General features: G+C 30.9%; 1 long non-coding RNA gene across 1 annotated transcript; it reads left to right on the top strand.

The window, feature by feature from the left end:
- Positions 1-212: 212 nt before the first annotated feature.
- Positions 213-1,346, top strand: LOC106795701 (uncharacterized). Its single transcript, XR_001384388.3, has 4 exons — positions 213-314; positions 643-800; positions 968-1,029; positions 1,132-1,346. It is a non-coding gene; the product is annotated as an uncharacterized lncRNA (long non-coding RNA).
- The last annotated feature ends 18,295 nt before the right edge of the window (positions 1,347-19,641 follow it).

The raw sequence follows: 19,641 nt of genomic DNA, 5'->3' as shown, positions 1-19,641 counted from the left end.
TATTTACTGTAGTGGGAATATACTTAATTGTAAATTGTGGGAAGATTATGCTCTAAAATTGATTGAATATTCACATGAAACATTGTCGAGGATTTAATTTTTATTGTGTTGACACATGCCAAGATAAAAGAAGCAAATGGTGAATATAATAACTAGCAATAAAATATTTTGTGTGGTTCTTAGCATGGTATTAATGCTAACTGACCCGAATTCGTTGGTATAGGTGGGTTTCCACTCGGAATCACAAACTCGTATCACTGCTCCAAACTATTTATCAATGCCGATATTGAAGAAAATAAAAAATTTAGCAACAGGTTTCAACTGAATATTTTTTATATATACGTAATCTTAATAATAAGATTATAAGTCTGAATAATGTTATTATTATATTATTTTTTTTAGCTTTGATGTTAGTAGCTTAGCTTCTCACAGCTTTTTGCCAGCCTTCAATATTCAGAGCAAGAAAAATTTATGTACAAAACAACTGTGAAAACTCTTGGTTAGAATAATGAGACTAGATAGGTTTTTTTTGTATCATTGAATAATTTTACACCATTATTTGATTTAGTTAATATATTTTTTCTCAATTATTAATTTGCAATATTATGATGTTGATATAGTCTTTTGAAATTATGCTATTAGGAAATCCAATGTCTCACTATTGCTACAATTGGTAAAATCTTTGTTGGGCCAAATGGAAGGTACTACGAAGGATGTACCGATTGTTATTAGAGTGCGGACCCAAAGAAGATCCCTTATACATGTATTTGTGGTAGATAAATTGAGAAACCTGCGACAAGGTAGACTCTTATTGTAATCGTTTTTATAAATGACATTCAAATTACTTTCCCATTTTTAAAAAATACTGCATTCTTGCCACTTTCTCTCTATTTTTTTTATCATTCATAAGTATAAAGTTGAGGTTCAAGTTTATCACAACATGTTTGATTCAAAATTTGTCTTCTAGGATTGAGAGTGTGAAAAATTAATTGGAATGACGACGGGTGATCTTAGGCTCCTATGATTAAGGTACATGTTTGCTTCTTTGTCATTGTTTTTTAATGTGTATGATGGTTGGCTTTAATTCCAACACTTACAAATTATATGTTAACTCTTATGTCATTTTTGAAGGAGCTTGGAGAAGATAACCCGAAAGAGATTCCATAACCGTTGGATCAAATGTGTTCAGACTTAGAGTTAAACCAAAGTTTAATAATTGTGGTGTCATGAAAATGTCTAATGATCAAGAATTGATCAAACTTATAGTGGAACGAGTTGGACCTCATGAGGAGGTCTTCAAACTTATAATGATAAGGAATTCATCAAACTTATAATGTATTTATTTTTCCGAGTTGAACATATGTTTTTACTCATTATATGTCTTGATGTACATGCTACAACTGAGTATGATAAGGCAATGCATACATTGAATCACAAACCGAGGTAGTCAACAATTTTATATTTAAACACGTCATTTCATACATTATATCATGTATATTGATTTTTGAGAACTAACATGTATAATATTTTAGAAAAACAAATAATTAGGTATTTGTTCGTAGGGTTCTATGTCTGTTATGAATCTAATTGATCATTACACAATGAGAAATGCTTATGTTATGTGAATGTTAATTTGTAATGAGATTTTTCATGTTAGCATACTCATAATAACAAAAAATTTCCAAGTACAACAATCATTATATGGAACTACTGACCATGATCCAGAGTTGGGAACTCCTCTTACACCAACAAAAAGACAACCATCTCAGTTACCATCAAATTGACATTTGGCTTTTCCATAACTTTCTTCAACAAAAATATCCAAGCACATCAAAATTGAATGAAAGCTTACATTCAAGACTTTAAATTAATAGATTTAACATCCTTTGTTTTTTGGGTCAAGTTAAAACATCTTAGAATTGTATTTTCATGAATACTAGATGATGTTAGCAAAACTTTATGCTCATAATCTATTGATGTTCTATGGATGATATTGTTCGTTATGTGTTAATTATGCCTTTTAAAATGGACAATTATTGAAAAATATTTAATAGCATAATTAATTATATTCATGTTATTATTTAATATATATGCATTCAATATTATAACTGCTACTTATTTCAAGTATTACGTGCGTTGCAACATTCAAATCGACATTAAAATTTATATATTTTAGATATCTAGGTGAATCATTTTTTTCATATAAGCTTCTTCAAAAATATATGAATAAAATGCTATGAACAAAGTATCATTCAAACAAAAAGAATGATAACTTGCAAAATAGGACTAATGTTCCCAAAAGTAGACATCACTGTAAGGGAAAAACTCCTGCTTTGTTTGTTCCAGCTAAAAAACCAACTGCAAACCGCTTGCAGCCTAGAGCATCCACAAGCCATTCTATAAGTATAAATTACTCATTGTAATGAAGTGGTTTAGTAAAATCTATCATTAGCTTAATTCATAAAATATGTTGTTTCTTAGATGATAGAGTTCAAAAAAACTAACTAAGGATACAACTACCGGTAGCAAAATTGTAACCACATCCTTAACTTTAATAATGTTATTTATTCTGTCATTTTGATGTTACAAATCATGCAATTGTATATATTGTACTTACTTTCACAACAACCATCTAGATTTGTTTTTGTTTTGTCTATTTTCAAATTTTGCAAACCTCCACAAAGATTTTACTGCATTTATTTGTTAGAAGAATATCAATGAACTACACCTGACAAATGGTTGTGGAATGGTCCATAACTGCAAGCTACTATTTGATTAGCGAATGCCAAATATAGTGAAAATAGGAAAAGGTTGGAAATAGTTTTGCAGGCATGCAAGCTTCAAGGAAGGAGATGAGGTTAAATTTGTCTTTAATAGTGAAGAAAATGAAGATTATGTTGATGTAACAAAAGTTTAAGTACATTTACAATGTTATTTATTTAACTACATATTTCGGATAACATGTGTTTGCATATACACATGTCTAGGATTAGAAGTGGATATTTTGGGTTGTCAAAAACAATGACAACACACACTTATTATAATGGTATAATATATTATAATTGTATGACTTTAAGTACATTTACAATGTTTTTTGATCTGACATCTTTCTCACACCATGTGATTGCATATACACATGTGTAGGATTGAGAGATAAATATTTTTAATGGTATAATATTTCAATTATGTTATTTAAATTATATCATGAAATTTTTTAAAATTTTTATCTTATTGATCAAAATTTTCAGAAAAATTTCATTTCTAGAAACAAATTTACCAATTACCCAAAATAATTAACAATATAAACTTCCAAAAAAATTAGGATATAACGATATTTAATACGCATGTAAGTGGTGATAAATTATTTTCATCTAATCTTTTTTTCATAATATATAAAATTTAACTAAAAATCATATAACAATATTTCCAATAACTATACCTTACATGAATTGACAAACCATATAGCCAATCTACAAGAGTATTTTTGTTTTTTCTACCTTCATCTACCTTATCTTCTCCACGTACCTGTGTTCATTTCTCTTCATCTAAATTTCTTTTGTTAACCTTTGTTTTGCATTTCATCAGTTCATATTTTTATTGAAAATAATGCCCACAATATATTCCCCTACATGCATTGATTCAGTGAGTCAAACTACAAAACAAAATTCCATTAACCTACCTATTCCTTCTCTTTACGTTTAGATAATGAAAAATTCTAACAATTATAAAGAGATATGTTATCATTTTTGTGTCAACAAAAAAATGAATGCCAAAAAAGAATAGCGATATAGATTTTGTTGCTCAAGCACAAAGAGGGAAAGAAATGCTGACAAGTATAAACAAATATGTTCAAGCAACCAAAGAACAATACTTTCTTATGTAACACAATACAAAGGAAGAAAAATGTAACTAAAAATCATATAACAATATTTCCAATAACTATACCTCACACGAATTGAAAAACCATATAGGCAATCTATAAGGGTATTTTTGGTTTTTCCAAAATCATATGGGGGTGCAGCAACAAAATATTTACCAAAGCCCATAACTACACCATGTTGAGCCAAAACTATTTGTCAATCTCTATAAACAACCCATAACAGTATTTCCTATTTTTACCTCTCATTGCAAGGTGTATAAAATCATATGGTCAGTGCAGGAATAAAAATCTCTTAACCAACATAAATAATTATTACCAAAGCCCATGATTATAAAGTTTTGGCCTGAAACAAATTTCCAATCCATATAAACTTCAGGTGTATCAAATCGTTTAGTGGTGCAAGTAGAAAATCGATGAAAACAAAAAATCTCTTAACCAACATAAACAATTGTTACTAAAGTCCATTACTAAACAAAATTGGGCCAAAAAAAATTTACAATACGTATAAGCTGTGGGTCTATCAAAACGTTTGGTGGTGCATGTAGAAAATTGATCAAAACAGATTTGTTTCGCCCCAAAACATAAATTGTAAACAAGGAAACATTTCGAAAGACACCAAACTTCTCACATGAACAACAACGTAAGCAAACGTTCAATATTCTCAGAACTAGACCAAACCACGCACAAGAAGAAGACAAGCCAACATAGCGAAAAACCCTATGGCTAATGCTGCAAAAAAAGACAAGTTCCTCAGAGACGCAATGCTTGGAAGGTTCACGATATTTGATTTCTTCTGTCAGGTATGTGTTGTTCCTAACAATCTAATCCATTTATGTACCCTTTTCAAAAAAATTAAACAAAACCAACTATTGTTTCTTTGTTTGACTTCACAAGTACAAACAAATTTTCTTTTAAGGAAATAATAAAAAAATTTGCAATCACAAATTGAGGTACCCAAATTGATTTCAAAAATTATTTCTTTACTTTTAAAAAAGAGTATGATGATTACCATTTTGGTATTCTTCAAATTTAATCAATCAATAGGACAATCGATTTTATTGCATGTCCTATAACCTGTAAGGGATCAACCAAATTCCTCTTTTCTATTTCTGGATACATCAGTTTATAATAAATATATATATATATAAATTCCAAAACTAGAGTATATAATGTTGCATGTATAGATTGTTAAATAGTAATTAACCCCAAAACAAAGTAATATGAATGTGACAACTTCAGGTTTCTATATTTACTCATGTATTTGTATATTTATAAGAAACTATTCACTTTAATTGGAAAAATAGTTAATTAAACAAATGGAACCGATTGGAATTGGTGCATGTGCTCACTAACAAGTAGTATTTAACACTGAAACAAATAATTTTCTTTTGTTTTGGAATATCGTGATACGTATGATTTCTTCTGTCAGGTATGTGTTGTTCCTAACAACCTAATTCATTTATGTATCCTTTTTTTAAAAAAAGAAAAATTAAACAAAACCAACGATTGTTTCTTTGTTTGACTTCACAAGTACAAACAAATTTTCTTTTAAGGGAATAATAAAAATTTTTGCAATCACAAATTAAGGTACCCAAATTGATTTAAAATTATTTCTTTCTTTTAAAAAAACGAGTATGATGATTACCATTTGGTATTCTTCAAATTTAATCAATCAATAGGACAGTTGATTTTATTGCATGTCTTATAACCTGTAAGGGATTAACCAATTCCCCTTTTCGATTTATGGATACATCAATTTATAACAAAAAAATACAAATTCCAAAACTAGAGTATATAATGTTGCATGTATTGATTGTTAAATAGTAATTAACCCCAAAACAAAGTAATCTAGATGTGACAACTTCATGTTTCTATATTTACTCATGTATTTGTATATTTACTGGAAACTATAAACTTTAATTGGAAAAACAATTAATTAAACAAATGGAACCGATTGGAATTGGTTCATGTGTTCACTAACAAATAGTATTTAACACAAACAAATAATTTTCTTCTGTTTTGGAACATCGTGAGATGAGTAATGATCCACACAGTGGCACAATGTGTTTGTGTTAATAGAAATGATTATCTTGCATTTCTTCCATTGGATTATATTGCATGCTTTGGCTGTAAAATAGAAATAATACAAAATAACCCAAAAACAGAGCCATGTCATCATCTTACAAATCCATTGAAACATCATAAAATAAAAATTAGAAAATGAAACTTAGAATGATTGATTCTACTACATCTGAAACCAAATACTCTACATTATTGCTTGGTTATAACTTACTTATTCAAATGTTTCTAATGAATGAAAATAATTTGTTTAGTTCTCCTTGTACTTCCAATTTTTGCTTTTCAAAAATTGTGTTTGTTGTTCAAAATTGTATACAAATTACATGGCTATGTAAATGAAACAAGACTCTGTGTTCATCTGTCCAAAGTTTTGGAAAATGTTTAAGAGCCGGGTTACAACAGATTGGGAGTTAATTGACAACCAAGGAAGGATATCAAAGGTGCTAATTATAGAATATGACAAAGATTCAATTCTCATCTACAAAGGTTGACCTGAATTCAGGAAACTGAATGGAGTTCACAATGAAAGAGAAATCATGTTTGCATATGTGGGTGACAACACATTTCATGTCAGGTTCTTCAAACAAGATCTTGAACTTGCAAGAGTCCACGGGCAATTGAATGAAAAAATACAGGACGACTGACATTGATTATCCAAGAATATTAGGCAACTGATGGGAAGGTAGGAATTCCAAAAGCATGTTCAATTCAAGCAAGGAAATAGATTTTAGTGGTGCTTATATTTTAATGGTTCTGATATGAATATAATTTGAAGTTTCTGATGTGGATATTTACAGTAGTTCCAAGTTATTTTTCATCTTTTGCTTATCAATTATTAGTAAGCTTTTGTGAACAAATACTATTTTATATCAATGATATTATTAATCTTCTACTATTTGCAGTTTGTTCATATTTTGTGAAATAATGAATGTGATACCAGCACAGTCCAAATGAGTACCATGCCCAATAGAATGCACGAGAAACCGGTGTATCTTAGTCATTATGCAAAATCACAGCCATCAAGATATTCTTTGCTTTGTAAGCAAATTACCTACAACACACTTTTGAAATCTTTTACAATTCTATTATTGCCTTTTTGTCAACCTTTATCCTTATGTAGGAATTATTATGAATACCATGAAAACAAAAATAGCATAGCAACAAAATAGCACTACTAATCCTTTTAGTATGTTCTTACAAATAGAAAATAGTACTTACATACACAGTGAAAAAATAACCACAAATTGTCAATTTACAGGCTTGCACAACTAATAATAATGCCCTATTGTTCTAACACAATTGCAAAACATAAATTTCCAACTACAACAACATACTAAAAGGAAATCTCTTAACCAACATAAAGCCCATGACTATACAAATTTGGGCCAAAACAAATTTCCAATCTGTATAAACTCTAGGTGTATCAAACTGTTTTGTGGTGCAGGTAGAAAATTAATCAAAACATGTACGTGTTACTAATGCATTTCGGCCCCAAAAAGTAAATTGTAAAGAAGGAAACATTTCAAAACTAGTGAAACTTCTCCCACGCACAACAACTGAGTGAGCGTTCCATATTCTCAGAACCAGTGCAAACCACGTGCAAGGAGAACACAAACCAACATAACGAAGAACACCATGGCTGATGCGCTAAAAAGTGACATGTTTCTTAGAGATGCAATGATTAGAGGCTTCGTGACATATGATATCTTCTATCAGGTATGTGTTGTTACTCACAACCTAAACCATTTAATATACCCTTTTAAAAACAATTAAATTGAACCAACTATTGTTCTGTTGTTACACTTCACAAGTACAAACAAATTTTCTTTTAAGGGATACAGTAAAAACATTTACAATGACAAATTAGGATACCCAAATTGATTTCAAAAATAACTTCTTCACTTTAAAATTCTATGTAAACCATAAACAGAGTATGATCATTACCATTTTGGTATTGTTCAAATTTAATCAATCAACAATATAGTTGATTTTATTGCATGTCTTAAACTTTGGTAATGTAACAATTTGAAATTAAGAGTATATAATATTGCATGTATTGATTGTTAAATAGTTATTAATCCCAAAACAGAGTAATCTGGATGTGGCAACTTCAAGTTTCTATATTTACTCATGTATTTGTGTTACTTAAAGTTTGTATATTAACTAGAAACTTTAAACTTTAATTGGAAAAACACAGTTAATTAAACAAATGGGACAGATTAGAATTGGTTCATGTGTTGACTAACAAATAGTATTTAACACTAAAACAAATAAATTTCTAAATGACATTTTTATATAACGATTTTTTAACGTACTTTGCAATGTAAATGAAATAGGACTCTATTCATATGTCCAAAGTTTTGGAAAACGTTTAAGAGTTAGGTTACTACAAAATGGCAGTTGGTTAACAACCAAGGAAGGGTATCAAAGGTCAAACTTATAGAATATGATGAAGACTCAAATGTCATCTACAAAGGCTAGCCTGAATTCTGAAAATTAAATGAAGTTTACAATCAAAGGGAAATCATGTTTGCATATGTGGGTGACAACACATTTCATGTTAGGTTCTTCAAAGAGGATCCTGAACTTGCAAGAGTCAACAAGCAATTGAATGAAAAAATATAGGAGCTACTGACATTGATGATCCAAGAATATCAGACAATCGATGGGGAGGGAGGAATTCCAAAAACATGTCCAATTCAAGCAAGGAAATAGATTTTACTTGTGCTTATTTTTTATGGTTTTGGTATGAATATATTGTGAAGGTTCTAATGTGAATATTTAGAGTACTTCTAACTTATTTCTCATGTTTTGGTTATTAATTATATTAGCTCATCTTTTATGAACAAATATCATTTTATATTGATAATGTTATTAATCTTCTACTATTTCCACTTTGTTCATATTTTGTGAAATAATGAATATCATAGCAGCACAACCCAATAGAATGCACAACAAACCAATATATCTCAACCATTATGTAGAATCCCACCCAAGGGGATATTCTTTCCTTTGTCAGCAAATAAGGTACAACAAACTTATAATATCTTTTACAATTTTGTTATTGCCTATTTTTCAATCTTTATCCTTATGTTGGAATTATTATGAATACCATGAAAACAAATTAATAGAGCAACAAAAATAGCACTATGAATAATCACTAATTGGCAATTTAAAGGCCTGCACAACTAATAATAATGCAAATGTTGTAATACAGGTCTAATGTCACAAAATTGCAAAACACAAATTACCAACTACAACCTATTTTTAGTTTTTCAAACAATAGCTTGCAAACATCCTCTCAAAATTAACGTAAAGTTTAACACCAACTTAAATATTATATAACTATATTTAAATTACATTCAAATTATTGTCAATCCTACATCTATTTTAATTGCATTAACATCAACTAAGATCTATTAATTTTTTAATATAAGCACAATTTCAGTACTAAAATATATATATATATATATATATATATATATATATATATATATATATATATATATATATATATATATATATATATATATATATATATAGCAAAGCGAAGCGGAATGACCCGTGTGTATACACGGGTAACTGACTAGTTAATAAATACTAAAATACTCCCCTTTTAATTATTTTCCCAAAAATACCACAAAAATCCATCCCCTTTTACCAATTACACTCTTTTAAGGAAAAGATTAGGTTGCAATTGCCTACGACATCACCATGAAAAGACACTTTCATCATCCTAAGGATATTCTATATTTACTCTATTTATCTCTACAATATATCGAATTTGCAGTTTTGTTCACCTGTTAGGAATTTTGATTTTGCTTCAACTTTCATCTTGATTCTCTTGATGGTGGATGTTGCTATCATAGTCTTCCATGGTTAGTTTTGTTTCTTTTTTTTTCCTAGTAACCCTTTGTATAATCCCAAAACATGTGAAATTTGCATCAAGGAGGTAATGTTGAATCAAAATAGTGTTTATCAAAATAGAAAATTGCTTTAAAAGATTGAAGTAACAGACAAATATATGCGCGCATAATAATCCTAAACATAGTGGAGTTGCAAAGCAATTTGGCACAAATAGAGTCCATCTTTTTTCCAAGATTGAGCCCTCAAATCATATAATTTTGTCAATGTTAATTGCACCCATGATTCACGAGCAGTGGTATCCTTGGTATATGAAGTAAAAAAAATTGAAGCATTTGGCCATGAGATGATGACAACATCCATAGAGAAGGTCGTGGGAGACACTTGCGGAGAGTAAAGGATAGTGTACTTTTTAGGGATATTTTTTTGAAAAATAAAATCAAAAGGGAAGTGTACTAGTAAAAAGGGAAGTGTATATAGCAATTGTCAATACTAAAACAAAATCCAAAGGTTATTGTGTCTATTACTAATCCCTTGGTACATAAAAGCCCAAAACTAATTAAATAGGCTCAAACTTTGAAAAGCCTTGTTTTTTGTACCATTTTTTATGGCCACCCCCACATTGTTATTAAAACCTCCCAACATATATCGGTATTATTATTACTACTATATTTTTAAGAAAATGCTCTTGATGGAAACATGTTTACCTTGGTGTACACATTAGAAACATGTTTTTTGTTGTGTATACGAGTGAAATACACAACAAAAATAAGTTTTCAATATGGGGTGCAAACTGATAATACACAATTGAAACAAGTTTTTGTTATATATATATATATGGAATTCTTTTACAATTGAAAGTTTGAAACAAGACAAAACTTGTTTCTGTTGTGTATATTTCAATTTAGTGATTAAGTAGAACTTGGAAGATCAAAGCAAAACTAGGGACTAAAAGTACTCAAAAAAAATTATGAGGAACTAAAAACAAAACTTGTTATATTAAAGGATAAAAAATATAATTAAGTCTATAATAAAAATTTATTACCTAATATTTCAAGTATTTTTTCGACAAGCCTATACTGACTTTTCAATTAGTATTCTCCAATATTAAACCCACACCAATATTCTATAGGAGGAGGATTACTGATTTTTTTTTTCATAGTTCTCTTTATTACATCAAAAGTCAAGTATCAACTGTAGTTTTGTCATACTTTTGGATTGTAATAATTGCTATTCATACAGCCCACCATTAATTGAAGAAATAAGAATTTTTTTCTGCTTTTTTTTCTTTCTTGATGTATTATCACATGATATAAATATTTCCTCTCATATAACTCACCAAAAATTGTTAGCACAAGTGGTTTGACATTTGGGTTATTTAACCAAAGTCTAGAGTTTAATCACTGACTTAGACATAAAGTCCCAACTAGAGATATTACTTTACCACAAAATGAACTTACATAGCGGGAGGAAAATTTGTTACATATGCCAAATCTCTTGTGAGTCATGTTGGATGAACTCAATAATTTTTAATGTTGAGGAAACTCTTTTTCAAACTTCAAACAATTAAGTGCATGTTTGGATTCCAGTTTGTAAAAGTATTTCAATAATTGTTACTCTCAAATTGTGTTTTCAGACTAAATTTTAATCTCAAATATATTTTTGGGGAGAAACCAAACATGATGTCCAACTCATTTCCCTCAAATTGAGTTTGGAGTTCTCCCACCGGTAAACCAAACATAGTCTAAGTCCTTAGATGAGTAGAAATTTAGTTTAGAATATTGTGTTGAGAAAAAAATGTTTGAAAAGTTTTTATGTTTGTTGAAAACTTCTTGTTCAAAACCCTTGAATACTGACCATTAATTTCAAAAGCAATGTAGGTTATACATGTGACAACTTCATTTTGTAAGCACGTATTCAATATTAATTTTTTAAGTAAATAAAATATAGTTAATATTATGATGGTGCAATGTTTGATTTTCTTTTTTTAAGGCCATGTTTTGGTTCAAATTAAGATAGTTAGTTCTTACAAAAAGTAGGTGTACTCATTAAGCTTGTTATAAACTTGGGTTTTTTTATGTGCACTCAACATAATTGCTTGTGCACCCAACAATAATACTGAAGTGGTGAAAATGCCCTTCAATAAATATTTAAAAAGCTCTCTCCCTCAATCCCTTTTCATCATGTTGCTGTTGCTACTGTTTATTTCCTTCCTTTGTGCATCCAGAGCTCCACCGTCATGTTGTAAATCACCTTCAATCCCTCCGTGGTCGCCCTCTGTGGTTTTCACGTCGTCAGTGTCAGCCTCGCCGTCGTCTTCATCGTAAGTGTCGTGCTCCCTATACCTATGGTGGTGTGGTTGTTTTGTGGATTGGAAAATCTGCATAACTCATGGATTACTCATACAGATTCGGTAATCCATGAGTTATACAAATGAATTGCTTAATCCGTATAACTCATACGAATTACCCAATCCGTATGTTTTCTTTTTAATTATAAATAAATTATTTTATTTTTGTTTTTAAATAGTTATTGTTTTTTTAATTTATAAATATATTAATTTATTTCATATATAAATTTTTTTGTAAAAAAATAAGCAAAGGGGAGATATTTTTTGCTATTATATTTATTTAATTAATTAATTATAGTTTTTTAAGTTGCTTTATAAATAGATAATGGTTTTATTTCTTAATTATAAATATTTTATTAGGATTTTTGTTTTGAAATAGTTGTTGTTTTTTAATTATAAATATATTATTTTGATTTTTTTAAATAGTTATTGTATTTTCAATAAAAAAAAGATTATTTTGAATTATTTTTTAAATAGTTATTGTATTTTTTTAATTATAAATATATTAATTTAATTTTTTTAAAATAACTATTGTTTTTGTTTAATTAGAAATATATTATTTTGAATTTTGTTTTTATTCAGCTCGGAGCAAGACCATCAAAGTTAACAAAAGAAATTTTGTTAAATGAATGAGGTAAAATAAAATAACATAATGCAATTAAAATAAAAATTTATCCCTAGTGTCACATCGTATCAAAGCATTGTGTCCCAGCGTCATCTAACATGAGATTCCTTAAAATCATCTACCTAGTCATCTGCTCCCACGAACACAAGGTTCGAGATCATCACAGGATCCAAACATAAATAGCACATAAGGAATTAGTTATCACATTTCTAAAAAAAAAATACAAATAAACAAAGACGTAATCCAAATAAATTATAAAAATATTTATAACATAGTTTAACTTAATACAACTCGCGTCACTTCACCACTTTATCATTTAAAATTTCATTTTTCAATCACCAATCACATTACACACGAATCACACACTTAGGTCAAGACGTAATAACACTCATCAATTTCATAATAAACAATTAGCAAGCGTTATGCAACAATTATACTAAGATTCAAGTCTATATGCGATGTGGTACCATGTCAGTGAAAAACCACCCTGGGGCGCTTAGAAGTACATAACAAGACACACCACACAATGGGTATGTCAGATCACTCTCACTAAATAAAATCATAAGGTGACCAGTTAGAGTTACTCTGTTTTGCGAGAATGCTCCAACCATATGGGATTAACATAGGCTTAAAGGAGCACTCAAACCGAGTGTCTTTACCCCTAAGGCCTAGACTCCGAAGAATTCGTTAGGACCTCACCTTCCTGATTCAGGTCCAACCCCTAAAACAATTTTTGAATGCAGACACTGCTCATAAATTATACAATACCCACGACCTCACACTCGTGTTTCAAACACATTCAACACATTGCGCTACAATTTAACATTGGTTCCTAACTAGGAATCCTACACCTTTCCTTTAACACTACGCATAAATATTTTTCTCAAGGTAAACACTGGTCGGGTTATTGTATAATTCACAGCTCACAACACAAGTATTGTCACATCAAGTGTTAACCACATACTTATTCACATTCAAATTTAATGTCCATAATTTAACATCTCATAATGTCACAATCCACTATCACATGTTTACGTGTATCTCACAAATTAACACATTTAACTTCGCACTTATACTCAATCTCAATAACAATGTTATAATCTCAAAGCAACATGTTATTTCACAATTCATCACATATTTAATTTATCACTTATACACAATTTCAATCACAATTTTAGGATCTCAATATAATTATTTATCACGCTAAATCTTATCCAAAACACAAACAAATCATACAAAAATGTTTCTCAAAACACAGGGAGTAAAATCCCTCAAATAGTTCACGTAATCATACAAAAAGAATTACAGTACAATAAACATCCATAATAAACCCCAATTTGATCCCCTAAGGATTCCTACACATGTTCATTCTAACCCCAATTGCAATAAACTCATCCCTTACCTCTAAGCGGGCTTACGTGTTAGTCTGGCAATGATAGCGGCATCTCTATCAGTTCCCTAAGATTCCTCTAACTTTTCCTCTGTTTTCTCTGTTAGGGTTTCCAAGCATTAGAGAGAAGGAGAAGAGATTGTAGCCTCCATTTTACTGTCAACATGCGAGGGACATTTCTCTCTTTGTGAAAATTATTTCTCAAATCCCAACGGTGGAAATGTGTGAAAATGGATTCCAAATGTGGTATCCAAATTTCACGACGATCCAATAGTTGACGAGTCTGAAATCGTAGTTTTACTGGACAAGTTTTGAGTCTTTGCGGGAAAAGGAAAAGATCAGTGCGAGGGACATTTCTTCCACCACATACATTATCTTACAAATCCCAATGGTAGATCTGTGGGGAAATAAGTTTCAAACCTCTTGTCCAAATTTCATGACGATGCAACGATTAACGCATCCGAGATTGTCATTTTATTGAAACAAGTTTGAGTTTATGCGGGAAAAAAAACAAAGTTTTGGGAGGGGGAAAAGGGTAAACGAAATTGAGAGGAATAGGAAGCATAGATACTATCGTCAATCTGAAAACTGAACTAACATATCTCTATTTATAGCTAGGGTACTCACAGCATATTATTTATTCTATTTTTTATTTTTTTTATTATTTTATAAACAAAACTTTATTTTATTTCCCATCAAATGAATAAATAAAATATTCTTTTTTATTTTCTTTCAAACCATTATTTTAATTAATAAAGTTATTTTTCCTTATTTATTTAATTACAAAAACTTCATCATTTTTTTAAAACTATTTATTTTTAAATAAAAAACCTTTTTAATATATTTACGAAAAATAAGGTGTTACAGCTAACACCTGGAACTCAGCAACGAGTTCAACCTTCCACCAAAGTTACCCTCACTCAAGCTTGGCGCAATATGAAGAAGCTGGAGGACAAGAAGAGCTCTCAGAGCCGCATCTCTTAGGAATTATTCAGAAAGCAAAGAAGGGAACCTTTGCAAAGAGTGGAACCTCCAAAGATACAATTTCAGAAGAAGGTGCACTTGTGGATGCCTATTTTCATACTCTTTCCGATGCATCCTGTTGATATACAACTCTCACACGAAGATTATTCATCCCTTGGCAAGTTACAAGAACAGATGTACTTGCGAGATCAAGCACAACCTACCCTTCTGGTCTGCACATCTCAAGGGAAACTAACATCAAGATGGTTGCTGATAGAGTTTGTCCGTGTCTACCAATGTGGGATGCTACCAAGAAAAAGGGATTTGGGCTACTAAAAACAAGAGATATGTACAAGGAAGATGAAGGTGGAGATTGTGAACTTCCCCTGCAATTGGAGTTCATTGTTTAATGGTAGGCAACCGATATGCACTCCAAACGTTTATGATGCTAGGACCTTCTAGAGTTAGATTGTGTGGATGGACATTTAGAAAGCCTCCACTTCTAGCTATGATAGAAGTGACACTATTGGGCACCGCAACGTTCTTCAAGTGTGATGCAATCCTACCCTCCAAAGGCATTGGATAGAACACTTCAAGAAGATTGGACCAGAGATGTAGGAGAAGGCCATATGATTCTCATGAGTCTTAAGGTAGATTTTGAGCCCATGGGTTAAGTATGAGCCTATTTATCTTTGTACATATTAGATTAAAGTTTCATTATTTTTGGGCCTTGTATTTAGGGCTCCATAATGTAGGGAGGGTATCCTAGTAATGTAGGATTTTTTAGCCATTGTGTTTTAGGACACCTATACTACTTTTTGTATTAGGGGTAATTTTGTAATTTCACATGCATTAAGTGCACTATTTGATGTGTCTGTTGGGAGAAAAATTTAATTGAATTGGAAGAAGCTCAATCCAATTAAATTTTGGACCAACCTAAGGAGGAGGTGAGCATTTGCTTGCTACACCCCATTACCACATCATATAGTCACACTTTGTGCATGTCCTTCATGCTTTATGCCTCATGACACCTAAACACACTTAATGGAGAATCTTGAACTTCATCTTGAATCAGTGAGTTCAATCATAGCTGAAATTCACTAATCATAATTAGTGAAATTTTTACTCCAAATTTAGCTCCACAAATTCAAATTGAAGTTCAAGTAAAATTTAAATAGAAATTCAAATTTGCCTTCAATTTTGTGTGACACTTAGGCTATAAATAAAGGTCTTGTGTGTGCATTTTTTCAACTTTGATCATTTGAGAAATTAGACTTCAAAGTTCAGACCTCATATGAGGTATAAAATTTGTGTCGCCTTCTCTCTGTTTCCCTCCACTCATATTCTCTTACCTTCAAGTTATTATCCATGGTCTCCTGTGGTGGTAAGCTTGTTCTTGACTCGTCTTCTACTTGAAGTGACGTCTCCAATCACATTTCCTCATTCTCCATTCCACTGTCATTGATCTTCAAGAAGCAAATGACTCCATTGATGAAGAAAATTCAAGGCCTACAGGCTCTACATGGAGCTACATCATGTGGTATCAAAAACATCTTCATCTAGGTGATATTCTTTTGCTTCCTCTATCTTTTGTTTGGTCAATTCACTTTAATTCCTTGTTCTTCATCGTCTTCTCCATGTATCTCCACCATTGTCTTGTGGTTTGGTGTTGTTTAGATTAGATTCAAAAAAAATAAACGGATTAAATCTTAGATCTACACTTGTTCTTGCATTTCTATGGTTCAAATATTATAGATATACTCTTGAATCGTGTTTTTGTGTTGATTTTAGGTTCTATCTTTTATCAGTCATAATCTTCTTGTGTTGAACCTTTAGATCTCAATTTTCTTGAAAAATATTGATTAGAAAAGAAAACACAAAAATCTAAGTGTAAATCACTTCATTCATGTTATCTTAGAGTCATATTTAGTCATAATAATTGTCACATTATGTTCTAAGTTTGTGTTGAATTTTAATTTTGTGTATTGAATTCTAGATACATTTATTCATGTATTCTTGCAATTATTAGCCTATCATTTGAATTTTGAGTCTAATTCATGTATGTTATTCAGTTCATAACATGTTCTAAATCAATTCCTAGAAGTAGTCTTGTTGTTGAACTTTTTTTTTTGTTTTCTAAGCTTCCTATATGATGCCTATGAAGAAATTGAGTTTTGGCTGGATTTGTGAATCAAAATAAGTCTTATGCTCTCTTAAATTGTGTTATCTAAGACAATTGAGCGTAAGCAAACACAAATTGTAACTATTCAAGCCTTAAGCAACATAAACACTACTCTTGATTTCTAGGTTGAAATTCTGGTTGCTGTCAGTTTTGGCACATTGTCTTCTTAACTCTGCTATGACTTGAATACTTCGAGTTTTGATATGAAATTTTAACTGGATAAAATAGACACTTGGACAAAAATAATGGAAAAAGAATGAACAAAAAAGGAAAAGAAATGAGCAATCAAAGGTGATAAAGATTAACATCAAAATACACGTCCAGAACAACAAAAAAATGTGTATGCTTGATTTGCTTGAAAACCTTATAAACTTCAATGGCTCAATGAAAAAGGAAAAATGATAGTTAACCAATAGTGAATGTACCTTTTCTCCATTGGGACATATAAGGATGAAGTTAATTGTCATATAGTTCCCATGAAAGCAGGGCATATTCTCTTAGGAAGGCCATGGCAATTTGATAGGAAGATCATTTACAATGGCTAACTAATGAGATTACCCTCACCCATCTTGGCACTAAATTTGTGTTGCATCCTCAAACACCTTCACAGGTAGCTAAGGATCAAGTGCAAATAAAACTCAAATGGGATGAGGAAAAGAATAGAAAAAGAAAAGAAGAACAACCTTTAATGGTTAAGGAAGAGTGTAAAGAAGTAAGTATCTCCTCCAAGAGGTTAGCTAAGAAGGAAAGTTATTTTGCAATAAAGATAAACATTAAAGAACTTCCCTTCTTAGACAACCTCCACATCTTCTCCTTTGTAAAAGAACACTTGTTAGCACTGCCATACCTCTTAAGCTTGAGTTTATTCCTTAAGTAGAGGAGTTGTTGGATGAGGGTTTGGTTATAAGAGCTTAAATCTTTGTGCATTATTGGTGCTCAAAATAGGTATTACGAGACATCAAATTCCTATGATAGGTGGTATGATAAATGTGTTAAGTAGTGCAACCCTCTTTTGTAAAATCACCCATGCATCCAACATCTTCATGATTCGTATGCATAGGGACTCATTAGGTAGATTTGTTCTTATTTTTGGTTTCAATACAAACCTAGGTGCTCATATGAGACACCTTAGGTTTGTCGTACTTTTTGGTAGGAGTAATCAACATGAAAATACAGAAAAATATATCTTTTTGTATTACTTTCCTTAATTTTTTTTAAATAGTGATCAGGGGGTTTCCACGGACCCTAAGAGAATAAAAGTCATTCCTGAGTGGCCCACTCCACCAAGTATAAGGGAAATTTAGGGTTTCCATGACTTAACAAACTTTTACAAAAGGTTTGTCCCATACTTTTCTATACTTGTAACACCACTGATTGAGTTGGTAAGGAACCATGTTCTCTCATGGGAAGATATCCAGGAAAGTGGTTTTCAGAACTTACCCTACTCTAACATACCCAACACCACTAATATATATGTTTTTATTTTTTTACAGATGTTGAGGGAAGAAGCCCAGAGTTTCAAGAACCTCTAGATTTGAGGTCAAATACTTTTCAAGGGAGAGGGGATGATACAATCTTATCCCCCAAGGGCATTGGATAAAAGACTCCAAGAATATTGGGCCAGAGATGTAAGAGAAGGTCATAGGGTTCTCATGAACCTCAGGGTAGATTTTGTGCTCATGAACTAAGTATGAGTTCACTTATCTTTGTACATATTAGATTAGAGTTTTATTATTTTTGGGCCTTGTATTTAGGACTTCATAGTGTAGGGAGGGTACCTTAGTAATGTAGGATTTTTCAGCCCTTGTATTTTAGGACACATATACTAGTTTTTGTATTAGGGCTAGTTTTGTAATTTCACATGCATTAAGTGTACTATTTGATGTGTCTGTTGGGAGAAAAATTTAATTGAATTGGAAGAAGCTCAATCCAATTAAATTTTGGACCAACCTAAGGAGGAGGTGAGCATTTGCTTGTTACACCCCATTGCCACATCATATAGTCACACTTTGTGCATGTCCTTAATGTTTTATGCCTCATGACACCTAAGCACACTTAATGGAGAATCTTGGACTTGATCTTGGATTAGTGGGTTGAACCATAGCTTAAATTTACTAATCATAATTAATGAAATTTTGGCTCCATATTTGGCTTCATAAATTCAAATTCAAGTGAAATTTGAATAGAAATTCAAATTTTCCTCTAATTTTGTGTGACACTTAAACTATAAATAGAGGCCTTGTGTGTGCAGTTTTTCAACTTTGATCATTTGAGAAATTAGACTTCAAAGTTCAGACCTCATTTGAGG

The sequence above is a fragment of the Glycine max genome, chromosome 13 (assembly GCF_000004515.6).
Source record: "Glycine max cultivar Williams 82 chromosome 13, Glycine_max_v4.0, whole genome shotgun sequence".
Lineage (NCBI taxonomy): Eukaryota > Viridiplantae > Streptophyta > Magnoliopsida > Fabales > Fabaceae > Glycine > Glycine max.
This window is presented reverse-complemented; position numbering and strand designations above follow the sequence as displayed.